The following is a 15,907-nucleotide window of genomic DNA, read 5'->3' on the forward strand; positions in this document are numbered from 1 at the left end:
TATATCCCCATATACAGAAAAATAAAAGAGTTATAGGGATCAGAATAGTACAATTTTATATTTTTGTATAGTTCCCCCACATTAGGTTGGCAGTATAGTTCCCCCCACATTAGGTTGGCTGTATAGTTCCCCCACATTAGGTTGGCAGTATAGTTCCCCCCCACATTAGGTTGGCAGTATAGTTCCCCCACATTAGGTTGGCTGTGTAGTTCATCCACATTAGGTTGCCAGTATAGCTTCCCAAGATTAGGTTGGAAGTATAGTTCCCCCACATTAGGTTGGCAGTATAGTTCCCCCCACATTAGGATGTTGTTCCCTCACATTAGGTTGGCAGTATAGTTCCCCCCTGCTTAGGTTGTAGTTCCCCCACATTAGGTTGGCAGTATAGTTCCCCCACATTAGGTAGGCAGTATAGTTCCCCCACATTAGGTAGGCAGTATGTTCCCCCACATTAGGTAGGCAGTATAGTTCCCCCACATTAGGTAGGCAATATAGTTCCCCCACATTAGGTTGGCTGTATAGTCCCCCCACATTAGGTTGCCAGTATAGCTTCCCAAGATTAGGTTGGCAGTATAGTTCCTCCACATTAGGTTGTAGTTCCCCCAAATTAGGTTGGCAGTAAAGTTCCCCCCACATTAGGTTGTAATTCCCCCACATTAGGTTGGCAGTATAGTTCCCTCCACATTAGGTTGTAGTTCCCCCACATTAGGTAGGTAGTATGTTACTTCACATTAGGTAGGCAGTATAGTTTCCCTACATTAGGTTGTAGTTCCCCAACATTAGGTAGTCAGTATAGTTCCCCCCATTAGGTTGGCTGTATAGTCCCCCCACATTAGGTTGGCAGTATAGTTCCCCCACATTAGGTTGCCAGTACAGCTTCCCAACATTAAGTTGGCAGTATAGTTCCCCCACATTAGGTTGTAGTTCCCCCACATCAAGTTGGCAGTATAGTTCCCCCCACATTAGGTTGTAGTTCCCCCACATTAGGTTGGCAGTATAGTTTCCCCACATTAGATTGGCTGTATAGTCCCCCCACATTAGGTTGGCAGTATAGTTCCCCCCACATTAGGTTGGCAGTATAGTTTCTCCACATTAGGTTGGCTGTATAGTTCCCCCCACATTAGGTTGCCAGTATAGCTTCCCAAGATTAGGTTGGCAGTATAGTTTTCCACATTAGGTTGGCAGTATAGTTCCCCCCACATTAGGTTGCAGTTCCCCCATATTAGGTTGGCAGGATAGTTCCCCGTATTAGGTTGGCAGTATAGTTCCCCCACATTAGGTAGGCAGTATGTTCCCCCACATTAGGTAGGCAGTATAGTTCCCCCACATTAGGTTGGCTGTATAGTCCCCCCACATTAGGTTGCCTGTATAGCTTCCCAAGATTAGGTTGGCAGTATAGTTCCCCCACATTAGGTAGTAGTTCCTCCACGTTAGGCTGGCAGTATAGTTCCCTCCACATTAGGTTGTAGTTCCCCCACATTAGGTTGGCAGTATAGTTCCCCCACATTAGGTAGACAGTATATTTCCCCCATATTAGGTTGTAGTTCCCCCACATTAGGTAGACAGTATATTTCCCCCATATTAGGTTGACTGTATAGTCCGCCCACATTAGGTTGGCAATATAGTTCCCCCACATTAGGTTGCCAGTATAGCTTCCCAACATTGGGTTGGCAGTATAGTTCCCCCACATTAGGTTGTAGTTCTCCTTTGCATGAATTACTTTTGTCAATCACTGTGCTTGCCAAAACCCTGGTGTAGTCATTAGGGGTCTACACTGCACTGGATTTTCAGACAATTAGACAGATTGAGCACACCTAATACCACTTTGTTCCTACATCCTTAGATAGGTAGGTAGGTAGCAAGGTAGCTAGGTAACTAGGTAGGTAGCTAGGAGCAAGGAGGACACAACTGACAAATTGGATAGGGCCCTGAATAAAATAGTGTCCAATTTCAAACAACGGGGGTACCCTGACCATCTGATACAAAAACATAAGACAAGAATAAGTTTGGGTGACAATGATTTATCTCCAGATATTGGGAGAATTTTATGCAGGTACTGGCACTTATTGAGCGGATACAGTAATATTCATGAATTTATTTCCCCTCCTCTGATGTCCTACAGGAGAACCACAAGTCTGAATGACAAATTAGTGAATGCGGACATTTCACTGAAAACGAGCATGACACAGCGGTACATCGTCACACAAAGAAAATGTAGCTACCCATGTAGGTTGTGTATTAATTGCAAATTTATGCACAAAGGATATTACTTTACACATCCTTCCACTAATGTTGTTTATCCAATCAAACACTATCTAACGTGTAGCTTCAGTTATGTTGTATATGTACTGTGGTGCCCATGTGGTCTCCTCTATGTGCGGGAGAACACATGGGACATGAAAACAAGATTAAATTAACATAGGTACACGATTAGAAAAAGGAAAACTGATCTGCCGGTATCAAAACATTTCATCAACAAGGGACACAATGAGAATGATCTTAAATTTATGAGCATTGATCATGTCCCTCCGTTGAAACAAGGCATTCTCAAAAGACGAGAATTGTATTCGATTTTTCCCTTTAACTCCCTGAAACCTAATGGCTTGAACTTTGAGTTTAAGGTATCATCGAGGGTTGTGGGGAGATGAGTATCCTGTGACTCAGCCCTGATTCGTGGTTTGAAGATGTTGTGATATTCAGTACAAAAGTAATATTTATGTTATAAGATTTATTGAGATGATCTTAATCATGTTCCTTTCTCTTTTTTTTTTTTCTCTTACACTGGCTTCATGGCATCAGTTTTGCACTCACCGGACTATTTATATTGTCATTTTTTATAAAAAATTTATTTTGAGAAATATGAGTCTTGTGTTGTGGGCTAGAGGATTACATACATGAGGACACGGGTGGTGGATCTTCTGTGTCAGTGAGGTGATGGCGTGGGCCGTACCAGGGGAACGGAATCTAAGAGGTTACTGGTTTTCACCAGAGCCCGCCGCAAAGGTGGAACCACCTGGGTAACCCCCAGGTCGTTCCACCCGATAGCGACTCAACCTCACTGACTGCTGAGTCAGGCGCGGTACAGGAGGACTAGGCAAAAGGCAAGGTCAGACGTAGCAGAAGGTCAGGGCAGGCAGCAACGGTTCGCAGTCAGTGGCAACGGCAAGGGTCTGGATACACAGGCAATGGAACACACAGAAACGCTTTCTCAGGGCACAAGGCAACAAGATCTGGCAGGGACAGGAAGGGGGAGTGGGTTTTTATGGTGTGGGGAGTGCTTGGAACTAATTGGGCCAGGCACCAATTAATGGTGCACTGGCCCTTTAAATCTGAGAGACCCGGCGCACGCGCTCTAGAGAGCGGGGCCGCGTGCCGGGACTGAGCAGAAGGACGGGGCCGGTGAGTGACACGGGATGCGACCCGCGGGCGGGCACGTCCCGCCACGGGGATCGCATCCCCGCCGAGGGACACAGAGCAGCGCTCCCGGTCAGCGAGTCTGACAGGGGCGCTGCAAGCAGGGGAGTAACGCCACGAGCGCTCTGGAGGGGAAGCCGGGCCCGGAGCACTCGGCGTTACATTTTCTTTAATTGTACCGCTTAAAAAAAATCTCAAACCATTTTACCAAAATTAGTATGTTTGAAATTGGTGCCCTATTTTGACCACCTATAACTTTCTCATTTTTCCATATATGGGGCAGTATGAGGACTCATTTTTTGCGCCATGATCTGTAGTTTTTATCATTACCACTGCTTATGTTTAACTTTTTATAAATTTTTATTAATTCTTTATGGAATAAAATGTGACAAAAAGGCAGCAATTTTTGACTTAAAAAATTTTTTTTTTTACATTTACGCCGTTCATCGTATGGGATAATTAACAATATATTTTAATAGTTCAGACTTTTACGCACGTGGCGATATCAAATATGTGTATTAATAATTTTTTTACGCTTTTTGGGGGGTTAAATGGGAAAAACGGACGTTTTACTTTTTTATTAGGGGAGGGGATTTTTCAATTTTTTAAAACTTTTTTATTTGACATTTTTATTCTTTTTTTTATTACACTTTAATAGTCCCCATGGGGGACTATTTATAGCAATCATTTGATTGCTAATACTGTTCAGTGCTATGCATAGAGCATAGCACTGATCAGTGTTATTGGTGATCTTCTGCTCTGGTCTGCTCAATCTCAGACCAGAGCAGAAAACCCCGGGAGACAGCCGGAGCCAGGTGAGGGGACCTCCGGCTGCCATGCTGGAGGATCGGATCCCCGCGGCAGTGCTGTGGCCGATCCGATCATCCATTCAAAGTACCGCACTGCCACAGATGCCGTGATCTATTTTGATGACGGTATTTGAGGGGTTAATGGCAGACATCCGCATGATCGCGGATGTCCGCCATTACCGGTGGGTCCCTGGCTGCTGATAGCAGCTGAGACCTGCCGCGCATGAGACGAACACCGGTCCGGTGCTCGCGGTCATGGCGGCGCGTAAATGTACGTCATGGTGCGTTAAGTACCACGGCACAATGACGTACATTTATGTCCATTGTCGTTAAGGGGTTAAACTGCACAAGGATGTGATAGACTGAGTAATCATGATCCTAATTAGGTCGGCTATGGATATGGGAAGCACAGTGATATATATGATAACACTGTATATTCATTGAAGTGATATGTATTTGCACCATATATTTTTTTATATGTACTTATTACACTGTGTATGGATTTTATGTGTTTTACTGCTTATGTTTTCACTTTATTGATATATTGATTGCCCTGTTGATACTAGATTGGTACCCTTATATAAAGTGTGTTTTGTGCACTATCTGTACTGAGGTGGAGAAAGGCCAGGTGAGCTGGCTGAAATGTTGCTTATGGACACTCATTTTTTATGAAATAAATCTTCACTTTTTTGGGGGGAATTGTGTGTTGTGGATATTCCTTTTTTTCTGTATGCTACATGGACCCCTGACCCAGATCTGCACTCTGTGTGCACCACTTTACTTAAACAAGCTTCAATGACATGCTGCTACTCTACTGATATAGGTAGGTAGCTAGCTATGATGGTAGGTAGGTAGCTAGCTATAAAAGTAGGTAGGTAGGCAAGTAGCTATGTAGATAGGTAGGTAAGTAGCTAGGTAGCTAGCTATGTATGTAGGTTGGTAGCCAGGTAGGTAAGTAGCTATATATATGTGAGTGGCAGATTAGTGGATCCTCTGGCCTGTGTGGACAATGGCTTAACCGTTCCTGGGATTGGAGTCTAAAGTGCCGCTGGTTTTCACCAGAGCCCGCCGCAAAGCGGGGTGGGCTTGCTGCGGCAGGCGGAACCCAGGTCCTCACCCCTGGCATGATCTGTCCCCACAGGTTGCCTAGATGTAGTTTGGCACAAATGGTGAGACGTAGAAAGGACTAGCACAGGTCAGTAGGGCTGGCAGAAGGAGCAAGGTCAGGTCACAAGCACAAGGTCAGGAGACAGGTGGCAAAGGAGCAAGGTCAGGTCACGAGCAGGAGGTTTGGAACACTAAATAGGCAATCACAGTAGTAATGTTTTCTCTAAGACACAAGGCACGAAGATCCGGCACCATGATGGGGAGGTGCCGGATTTAAATAAGGTCCGCCCAGGAGTGAACCTATTAAAGGCGCACCTGCCCTTTAAATCTAGCAGCGCCTGCACGCGCGTGCCCTAAGGAATGGGGACATGCGGGCCAGTGACGCGCAGGCAGACAGGGGCCGGGAGCACTATAAGGTAAGGGGATGCCCGGGACACAAGAAATAGAAGTGTTGCCCATAGCAATGCCCGAGACTCTCATGTGGCGCGCACCGCAAGTCCCAGAGCCCCTGGTACTGACAGGGAGGGGCGCTCATGGCCAAAATGAATGGCAGCGCTGCCCGTAACAGTACCCCCCCCCCTTGGGTCTCCCCCTCTTTTGAGGTTTTAGAAAATCCTAGACCAAGCTGCGATCCAAAATGTTTTCCTCCAGCTCTAAGACTTCTCTTCAGGACAAAACCCCTTCCAGTCTACAATAAAATAATGTTTCCCTCTTACATTTTTCATAGCTAAAATTTCTTTCACCTCATAAATGTCAGAAGAACCAGAGACAGGAGGGGGAGCAATGACCTTTTGAGAAAAATGATTAATGACCAAAGGCTTGAGCAGGGAAATATGGAAAGAATTTGGAATGCAGAAATAGTTTGTTAGAGACTGGATTGTTTTTTTGAAGAACCTCAAAAGGACCCAAATAACAAGGACCCAATTTGTAACTGGGAATTTTAAAACAAATATACTTGGAGGAGAGCCAAACCCTGTCACCAGGAGAAAAAGATGGAGGAGGCCTCCTTCTCTTGCCCGCCTGAGACTTCATTAGAGAGGAAGCGGAAAGCAGGGAATGCCGAGTCTCCTGCCAGATGGATACAACATTTCCGACTAGAGCACTCCAGAGGAATCAGGCAGAGGAAGAGGTGGACGAGTATGAAGACCATAGAGAAGTCTTCTTGGACTCAGAGTCTCTGTGATTATAAGAGAACTCTGCCCAAGGCAGAAGATCAACCCAATTATCTTGCTGAGCCGAAACAAAATGTCGCAGGTAGCCCTCAAGATTTTTTTTAACTCTCTCCACCTGCCCTTTGGATTATGGGTGATAAGCGGAAGAAAAATCCAGATTGATTTTTTAACGAGAACAAAGGGCACGCCAGAACTTGGAAACTAATTGTACCTCACTATCAGAGACGATGTGAGAAGGCAAACCATGCAGGTGAAAAATTTGTTGAAGAAAGTGTTTGGCCTACAGAGGAGAAGAAGGAAATCCGGGCAAAGGAAAAAAACATGCCATCTTAGAGAACGACCACCCAGATGACGGTATTGTTATAAGAAAGTGGCAGATTGGTGATAAAATCCATGACTATATGTGTCCACAGGGTATCTGGAATAGGCAAGGGCTGTAATAGTCCAGCTGTTTTCAGTCGTGGAGTCTTTGCACGGCCACAGGTAGTATAGGAACTGACATAGTCAGTGACATCCCGTTTGAAATGCGGCCGCCAGTAGTGATGAGAGTTTAACTGAAAAGATTTCTTGATCCCCGAGTGACCAGCTAGCAGTGAGGAGTGTCCCCAACTGAGGACACGACATCTGAGACAAGGAAGCACGAACATCTTCCCTGGTGGGACTTAAAGAAGAGAAGCTGGGGCGACAGAAAACAGGCACTCAGGAGGAAAAATATGAGGAGTAGTGACATCCTGACCAGCGAAATTGGAGGATCTAGAAAGTGCATCGGCTCTAAAATTTTTCTCAGCAGGACGGGAATTAATGAAGAAGTTGAATCGGGAAAAGAAGAGCGACCATCTTGCCTGACAGGGATTCAGATGTTGTGCAGACTGTAGATATAAGAGGTTTTTGGAATCAGTAAAAATGCTGACAGGATGTTTAGAACCCTCAAGAAGATGGTGCCATTCTTCTAAGGCAAGTTTAATGGCGAGGAGTTCCCGATCGCAAGATCAAATGTGGAGAGGAACTATTGCCTCTCCTATGTGCCCTAGGTGTGAGCGTTTCCCTGATGCTGAGGACGAAGGGTACACTCTTTAATGAAATGCTCGGGACTGGCACAATAGAGGCACGGGGTTCTTTCCTGAGAAGAAAGTCTAATGCGGTCCACCTGCATGGGCTCCTCTGCCGGTGGAGTCGGTTGTGGAGGACGTTAAAACACAGAAGCCAAATGGGGTAAACATTGGGGTAAACATTTCTCTCTAGATGTAACTACTCCTGTCTCTCAGAGAACCGCACATCAATTCGAGTGGCTAAATTGATGAGATCTGTAAGAGAAGATGGAAGATCTCAAGCCGCCAAGGCATCCTTGATCCTACTAGAGAGACTTTTTTTAAAGGTAGCACACAAAGCCTCACTGTTCCAGGCAAGTTCCAGGATGCGGAACTGTACTGCGCATTCACCCACAGAAGAGTCTCCTTGGCAGAGATTCAGTAAGGCTGTTTCTGCTGAAGAAGCCCGGGCTGGTTCCTCAAATACATTTCGGAATTCAGCTAGAAAAGACCAGAGATTAGGGGATAACGGGTCATTGCGGTCCCACAGTGGGGTAGCCTAGGCCAAAGCCTTCCCAGAAAGAAGGCTGATGGTAAAGGCCACTTTAGCACACTCAGTAGGAAACTTATTCATTTGAAGTTCAAGATGCATAGTAGAGTAACGAAGCCTCTGCACAACTTCAGGTCTCCATCATATTTGGTGGGAAGAGACAGGCGAATCTTGGAGCCACCAGAAGACACAGGAGCAGAAGACGCAGTTCGTTCCGCCGGGATATGTAGAGGCTGTTGAGCAGCTAGGAGCTGCTGAACAAGTGCAGAAAGCTGGGATATCTGCTGTGCTTGTTGTTCAATCTGCGCAAACTGCCGTGCAATAATGGTAGAGAGGTCGGCAATGCTTGGCAGAGGAATCTGGGCTAGATCTATGGCCGGATCTTACTGTATGCGGCAGAGTAGTGGATTCACTGGCCTGTGTGGATAATGGCTGAACCGTACAAGGGAGCAGAGTCTAAGGTGCCGCTGGTTTTCACCAGAGCCGCCACAAAGCGGGATGGCAGGCAGGACCCAGGTCGCTACCCCTGGCATGATCCGTCCACACAGGTTGCCCAGATGTAGCTTGGCACAGATGGTGAGACATAGTAAGGACTAGCACAGGTCAGTAAGGCTAGCGGCAAGGAGCAAGGTCAGGTCACAAGCACAAGGTTAGGAGGCAGGCGGCAAAGAAGCAAGGTCAGGTCATGAGCAGGAGGTCTGGAACACTAAATAGGCAATCACAGTAGTAACACTTTCTCTAAGGCACAAGGCATGAAGATCCGGCATCATGATGGGGAGGTGCCGGACTTAAATAAGGTCCACCCAGCAGCTGGCGCACTGGCCCTTTAAATCTTGCAGCGCTGGCGCGCTTGCCCTAAGGAAAGGAGACGCGCACGCCGGTGACGCGCAGGTAGACAGGGGCCGGGAGCACTACAAGGTAAAGGGATCCCCGAGACTCGTGTGCAGGCTTGTCCCGCAAAGAGAGCCCCGGAGCTGTCCCAAGAATTAGAAGGGGTACGCTCACAGCCGGGTGGAACGGCCAGAGCGTTTCACATAGCAATGCCCAGGACTCTCATAAGGGCGTCTCTTGCACCGCGAGTCCCGGAGCCACTAGTACTGACAGGGAGGGGGCGCTCATGACCAGAATGAATGGCCGGAGCACTGCCCATAACAGTTGGTACATAGGTAGGTAGAGGGCCTGGTAGGTATGAAGGGGACTTGAAAGCTTGCTATGTAGATAGTTACCTCCTCCCTTCCCAAGATGCCAGAATGAAAAAAACAAACAAAAACTTATGCTCACCTTATGTCCCTTGCATCAATATCCTCCACAGCACATCCTGGCTGCATATTTCTTCCTTCAAAGTACAGGCACTGATGAGTGCATCAAGGCAGAGGTCACAATCTCCTCTCATTGTAGGCTGCAGGTCCTGCGGCTTAAAGTGAGAGTCTTTCACTTTTATGCGCATTTACACATACAGCTGAAAGTGCCACTTCTTCACATGGTGATCTGGGACAAGTGTCCTTGATTCCCGATTAGCGAGTGAGCACCTGTGTGGGGCAGGCCCACCCTCTGGCCCAATGTTGGTTCTACTCTACTGTAGGCAGTGGCGTACCAACAATTTGGCAGCCTGCGCCTCCCAGGGTGTGTGCCCACAGTGGGGGCCAGGTGCAGGAACTCCACTGAAACCACAATTTTGTTTATCTAGATGCACTGAAACAATAACTGTTGCAAATATAAAGACAGAAAACCATGCAATATCAAAACATAGTTGAACCATATGATAATCTCTAAGTAAACATTTACACAACAGTTAGTTATACAGTGTCTTCACCTCAGCCATTTATCAGTGAACTACTGTACTTTGGTGTAAAAGGAGAAGGTGACTTCTACTATGCAATCACATTGTTGTTGTCAAGTAAAACAAAGCTGCATTTATACAACCCATTGCTGTCAGAATTGTATTATATTGTCTAAGGCAATGTTTTGTAATACTAAACACCATCTGGAGGAGTTGGTCACCCCGCTCCATCAGCTTTACATGTCTTTCTTTCATTAGTCTTGCACATATTCTTCTAGCTATTGTTTTGTTGTGTTTGTTCCATTTCCACTGGTATTATAGCCACACATACTACATATTGTGTGATCATTAATTGGTTAAATAATTATGTACAGTACAGTTAATTATAATGATTAAAGAAAATGGGTAGCTAGCAAAATTATAGGTTCTGTAGCCATTGAAATTATAGTCATATACTGTCGTTCAGAGGGACTTGGCTTACTTGCAGAAAGCCAGCCCCCGAAAAGAAAAAGTAAGAAAAAAGCTTATCCTAAATCTACAATGCAACAAGCAGTGTAGAAGTCAAAAACCTTATATACCAAGTCAGAATATTTAGTTTTTATCAGCTGTTCATGAAGTAGTGGTAGAAGGCGGTAGAATACTTTGGGTAGCATATTTTACACTGTGCCAAATACGCTGCGCAGCGGAAAATACACTGTTTGCAGCAGCCCTGAGTGCGCAGTAAGGGTGGGGACGGGCAGGCGTGTCATAGTCGCATTAGCGCACTGGCCCTGCCTCCAAACCTTTCTGCTGTCGGGAAGCTCTGTGTTTCTGATCATAGGAGAATATGCAGCTTATTTCCCGATTTTGTGTAGCGTGAAATACTCTTCATATACGCAATGTGTGACCCTTCCCTTAAAAAAGGTTATCCTGGGGAATCGTGGCCGGAAGTCCATGGAGTGAGACGTGCCTTGGGTGAGCTCCGTCTCCTCACAGCTTAAACAGGCAGTTAATGCCCACAAAATGAATCCTTATATGCCTGCACCGACTCACCTGGCTACCTGCTAACCACCTACATTCCTTTGCTGACTAAACAAAGCTGCTCCGAGACGTCCGGACCACGAGATCTGTGCCCGCTCTCAGTGCTGCTCTCAGCGTGGTGCCATTTCCCCAGGGCTTCTTCTTCCGGAGCTGTACGCTGACTGTGCCGCCGGAGCTCCGTGCTAACACAGCGCAGTAAGTTGACTCGCCCCTCTGATCCCGGCCCGAGCTTTCAATCAGGACCCCACATTACACGGGGACTACTAGTCCACACAGGCTAAAGCCAATGGGAGACGAGAGTTCAGCTGGCCATACCTGCACTCCCGGCAGACAACTAAACTGCCTCTGATCTCCATCGGACACAGATCCCTAGCCGGACGCTGCATAAATAATAAGGCAATTACTTACTCCTCTCCGGTCACTCTTCTTGGCCTGCTGCCTCAGACGGGGAATTGCTGGAGCTCCTCGAGTAGGGAATTTGACACCCGCCATTTTGGCACTTCCACACGCTTTCTCACACAGTCACCTACAGTAGAGAGCTACACTGACCCATCTCTACTCACATTAATATAGAAACCAGCTGGTCACAGTGAATAAATTCCCTCCCTTGGGAACTGAAGGTACTCATCGCTACATATATATTTTTCTACTGGGACTTTATCTGATATCCCTTAAAGGGGTACTCCGCCCCTAGACATCTTATCCCCTATCCAAAGGATATGGGGATAAGATGTCAGATCGCCGGGGTCCCGCTGCTGGGGACCCCGGGGATCGCTGCTGCAGCACCCCGCTATCATTACTGCGCAGAGCGAGATCGCTCTGCACGTAATGACGGGCAATACAGGGGCCGGAGCATCGTTATGTCATGGCTCCGCCCCTCACAACGTCGTGGCCCGCCCCCGTCAATACAAGTCTATGGGAGGGGGCGTGGAGGTCATCACGCCCCCTGCCATAGACTTGCATTAAGGGGACGGGCCGTGATGTCATGAGGGGCGGAGCCATGACGTCATGCTGCTCCGGCCCCTGTATCGCCCGTCATTACGCACAGAGCGAACTCTGTGCCGCAGCAGCAATCCCCGGGGTCCCCAGCAGTTGGACCGCGGCGATCTAACATCTTATCCCCTATCCTTTGGATAGGGGATAAGATGCCAGGGGCGGAGTACCCATTTAACAAAGGGTCTGTGCACTCGGACTTTGTCTGTGTGGAAAACAGTGAGACAGATAGTGACTGCATATCATATACCTCATAATTGCTGTTCTAACCTCTGGGAACACTACTCCCTGTGTTGGCTGAGAATTTATATATTGCTGGACTTTCCTTTATTATATCTACATTAAAACTGCCTTATATTTCCTGCCAAAGGATGTTTGGGATCTTTACACATCATTATCAGCTGTATAGAATTGTCTCCCTTGTGATCAAACTGATTATAACCCTCTGAGGAATTTCGGAAGAAAATCCATTATAACTTTCCCACATTACAGTCTTGCAATTGTACCACTTATTACTTCCATTGCTTGTACTCTGGACTTTCCTATGGATTTTGAGCATCAACTTCTGGTAGCTCTGTGAATTACACTCTTCCTCAGTGTGCTAAACTGTTATACCATTGTACATCATTAAAGGAAAACTGTCGCATATTTTCTCCTGCACTATCCACAGGTATTGGTGGATAGTGCAGGAAACGCTGATTAAAACGAGCCCTACCTTGTTCTGATCCGCGCTGCCGTTCGCCCGCAATTGTAATTTTAATCTCAGTGTATATCCTGCTGTAACTGGCAAAGGCGGTGCTTCTGCGGGCTAACGGACACTGACGTCAGCGCCGCTCATGAATATTCATGAGCAGCGCTGACGTCAGTGTCCGTTAGCCCGCATAAGCACCGCCTTTGCCAGTTACAGCAGGATATACACAGAGATTAAAACTACAATTGCGGGCGAACGGCGGTGCAGATCAGACCAAGGTAGGGATTGTTTTAATCAGCATCTCCCGCACTATCCACCAATACCTGTGGATAGTGCGGGAGAAAATATGTGACAGTTTTCCTTTAAATGTATGGGCATATAAACGCTCACATAGGAAGCCGAAAAATACAGATTCTTCTCGGTTAAAGGACAACTGTAGTGGTCAAAAATCCCTGCCCAAATGTTCCCCAAACAAAAGTTATACAATTCAGTCAATTAGTCCTATTTACCTATATGCAGCCGTTTCTGAGATATTAGAGTTGCCAGCATAGCCCAGTAGTCCTGCGTCCGTCCCCTATTCATTACATTGCAGCCGCCATCTTGGGGACGGAGATCTCTTCCTCCCAGCAGTGTTTGTGCTCCCCCTAGCCTCTGTCAGGTCCTCCCTGCTTATGCATATGCATGAGCGGGTGCTTTCTGAGGCAGCCATAGGCTCATCCTCAGAAACGCCCCTATCTGTAAGATTCAAGCAGGGGGAGAATGAGGACGTCCACAGCTCCTCCCCCCTCCCCTGCTCTGTCTACATAGGACCTCACTTATCACCGGGAGGTTTCAAGTTTTCATGGGGGAAACACAGAGCAAACCACAGAGCAAGGAGGGGAGGACGTGTGTGTGAAGGAGACATATTACACTGCATGGGCTAGTGGTGTATACAGGGAATAAATATCATACTGGAGATGACTCTGTGTGTGAGGGGGGGGGGACTACTGAATGACACATGCTGGGAGTTGTAGTCCCTGTTATGTGTGTGTGTATGCCAGTGTTTCCCACCCAGGGAATGCTGGGAGTAGTAGTTTTGCAACATCTGGAGGCACCCTGGTTGGGAAACACTGGTGTATGAACTACAACTCCCAGGAGACTACAGAGATACAATAGAGGTGTTGGTGAACTACAACCCCCAGGAGACTACAGAGATACAATATGGGTGTTGGTGAACTACAACTCCCAGGAGACTACAGAGATACAATAGAGGTGTTGGTGAACTACAACCCCCAGGAAACTACAGAGATACAATAGAGGTGTTTGTGAACTACAACTCCCAGCCAGGAGACTACAGAGATACAATAGAGGTGTTTGTGAACTACAACTCCCAGGAGACTACAGAGATACAATAGAGGTGTTTGTGAACTACAACTCCCAGGAGACTACAGAGATACAATAGAGATGTTGGTGAACTACAACTCCCAGGAGTCTCCTGATACAGTAGAGGTGTTGGTGAACTACAACTCCTTTATACACTCAAACAGCAGAAAGCTGTCACGGCATGCTTGGATGTATAGTCTTACAACAGCTGGAGTCACCTCTGCAACTCCAAGCATGCACATACAGCAGAAAGCTGACAGGGCATGCTGGGATTTGTAGTTTTGCAACAGCTGGAGGCACCACTGGAATTCCCAGCATGCCCAAACAGCATATAAAATAACTGGGCATGCTTGGAGTTGTAGTTGTGAAAAAGATGGAGGGACCCCTATCAGGACAGTTTTATAGACAAACAATTATGTTTTTTTAACCATTTTTACTTTCACTCTCCACTCTCCAGTGCCCACACTACAGTGAGCACGGAGGCAGCTGCTTCATCGCTGGACAGGAGCAGTATGGGGAGGGGGAGATGAGCAGAAGGGGAGGGTGTATGCATAGGGAAGGGAGATGTGGGCATTACAATATAATAATTTGCGCGGGGGGATAGAACAGGGGGAGGGCAGCAGCTTACAGGAAGTAAGCACAAGGCATGATGGGAGATGTAGTTTTATTTTCACTTCTCCTCCGTAATTCGTGTGCTGATAACGGGAGAAAGACTGGGCCAATTTTGATGGGGGAGACATCGTTGGTAAATGAGGTAAAAAAAAGTTTTTTTGCCCAGCACTGCAGATGTCCTTTAACTTAACAAACCGACAACAAAAACCGCTTCCATATGCTTGCAAATATCTCACAAGACAGTTTGGGAACAAGAAGTGAACCTCCATCCCCTTCACGTTTGAACACAGGGATTCGTGCTATAGATACCCACAAATCGGAAGTTCATTTTACAAGACAACTGACCAGGAGTCGGTCGCAACAGATATTCATGTCGGATCAAGAAATTGGAGATCACCTTCAACCAGAGACTTCCCAACGCAGATTAACTCAGATCATGCCTACTGATTCCAATGGGCTGGCTCCCAGAGAGCAGAGAACCCCTAAAGAAATAAATCTGCAGACGAAAAGATCTTTGGCTGCACACTCAGAATGGGACTTAGAACCCCCTAGTACTCATTTTTCTCATCACAGAAAAAAAATAGATAAGTCCTCCTGGTCCCCGCACTCAATAGATTCAGATAAGGAGAGTAATCGCGGGATGGAAGATCAGGACTGGAGGGAATATTTACAACTTCTTTCCACAAAAGACGATGTTGATGGTTATCTAACAGAGATCAAAGACATGCTTAAGTCTGAAATATCAACTGTTAGACAAGATATTAAAGGAGTGGCCAAGAGGGTTGACAAACTGGAGGAAGAACATGACAACACCCGTCGCTACATTTCTTCCTTACAATCCACAGTCACAGCCCAACATCAGAGCCTCTGTGATTATCAACATCACCTAGAAGATTTGGATAACAGCGATAGACGGCATAATATTAGAGTCAGAGGACTTCCTGAAGCGACTCACGTTGAGGACTTGAAGATAAACTTAGAGACCATTTTCAATACAGAACTGAATGCTCCTCCTTCTAATATAATACAGTTAAACAGAGCTCATAGAGCACTGAAACCCAAAGGCACATCTTCAGCACCGAGAGACATTATCTGTTGTGTGACGGACCACATCACGAAAGAAGATATACTGGCAAAAGCAAGACTCATGAAGACTATAGAATTTGATGGAGTGATCATCCAACTTCTACCAGACCTCTGCTTGGTCACACTACAAAAACGTTGTCTACTACGACCTCTACTCCAAACACTTAGAGATAGAGACGTAATTTATAGATGGGGATATCCTTTCAGCCTCACCGCTAAACAGTATGGCAGAAGTGCGACTCTGAAGTCATTTCAAGACCTACATTCTTTTTGCGATATTTTG

At 46.5% G+C, this 15,907-nt stretch overlaps 1 protein-coding gene across 2 annotated transcripts in view; it reads left to right on the forward strand.

Moving 5' to 3' along the window:
- AIPL1 (aryl hydrocarbon receptor interacting protein like 1) overlaps positions 1-15,907 on the forward strand; it is a 158,131-nt gene that overhangs the window by 6,077 nt on the left and 136,147 nt on the right. Inside the window, exon 1 of one of the 2 annotated variants that reach the window (XM_056558426.1) lies at positions 2,151-2,226. The exons of the other annotated variant lie outside the window; for it this stretch is intronic. The gene's annotated coding sequence lies outside the window, so the exon portion shown is untranslated. Of the gene's footprint in view, positions 1-2,150; positions 2,227-15,907 lie in introns of those variants that run through there. 2 annotated transcript variants of the gene reach the window in all.

This window comes from Hyla sarda, chromosome 2 (assembly GCF_029499605.1).
Source record: "Hyla sarda isolate aHylSar1 chromosome 2, aHylSar1.hap1, whole genome shotgun sequence".
Lineage (NCBI taxonomy): Eukaryota > Metazoa > Chordata > Amphibia > Anura > Hylidae > Hyla > Hyla sarda.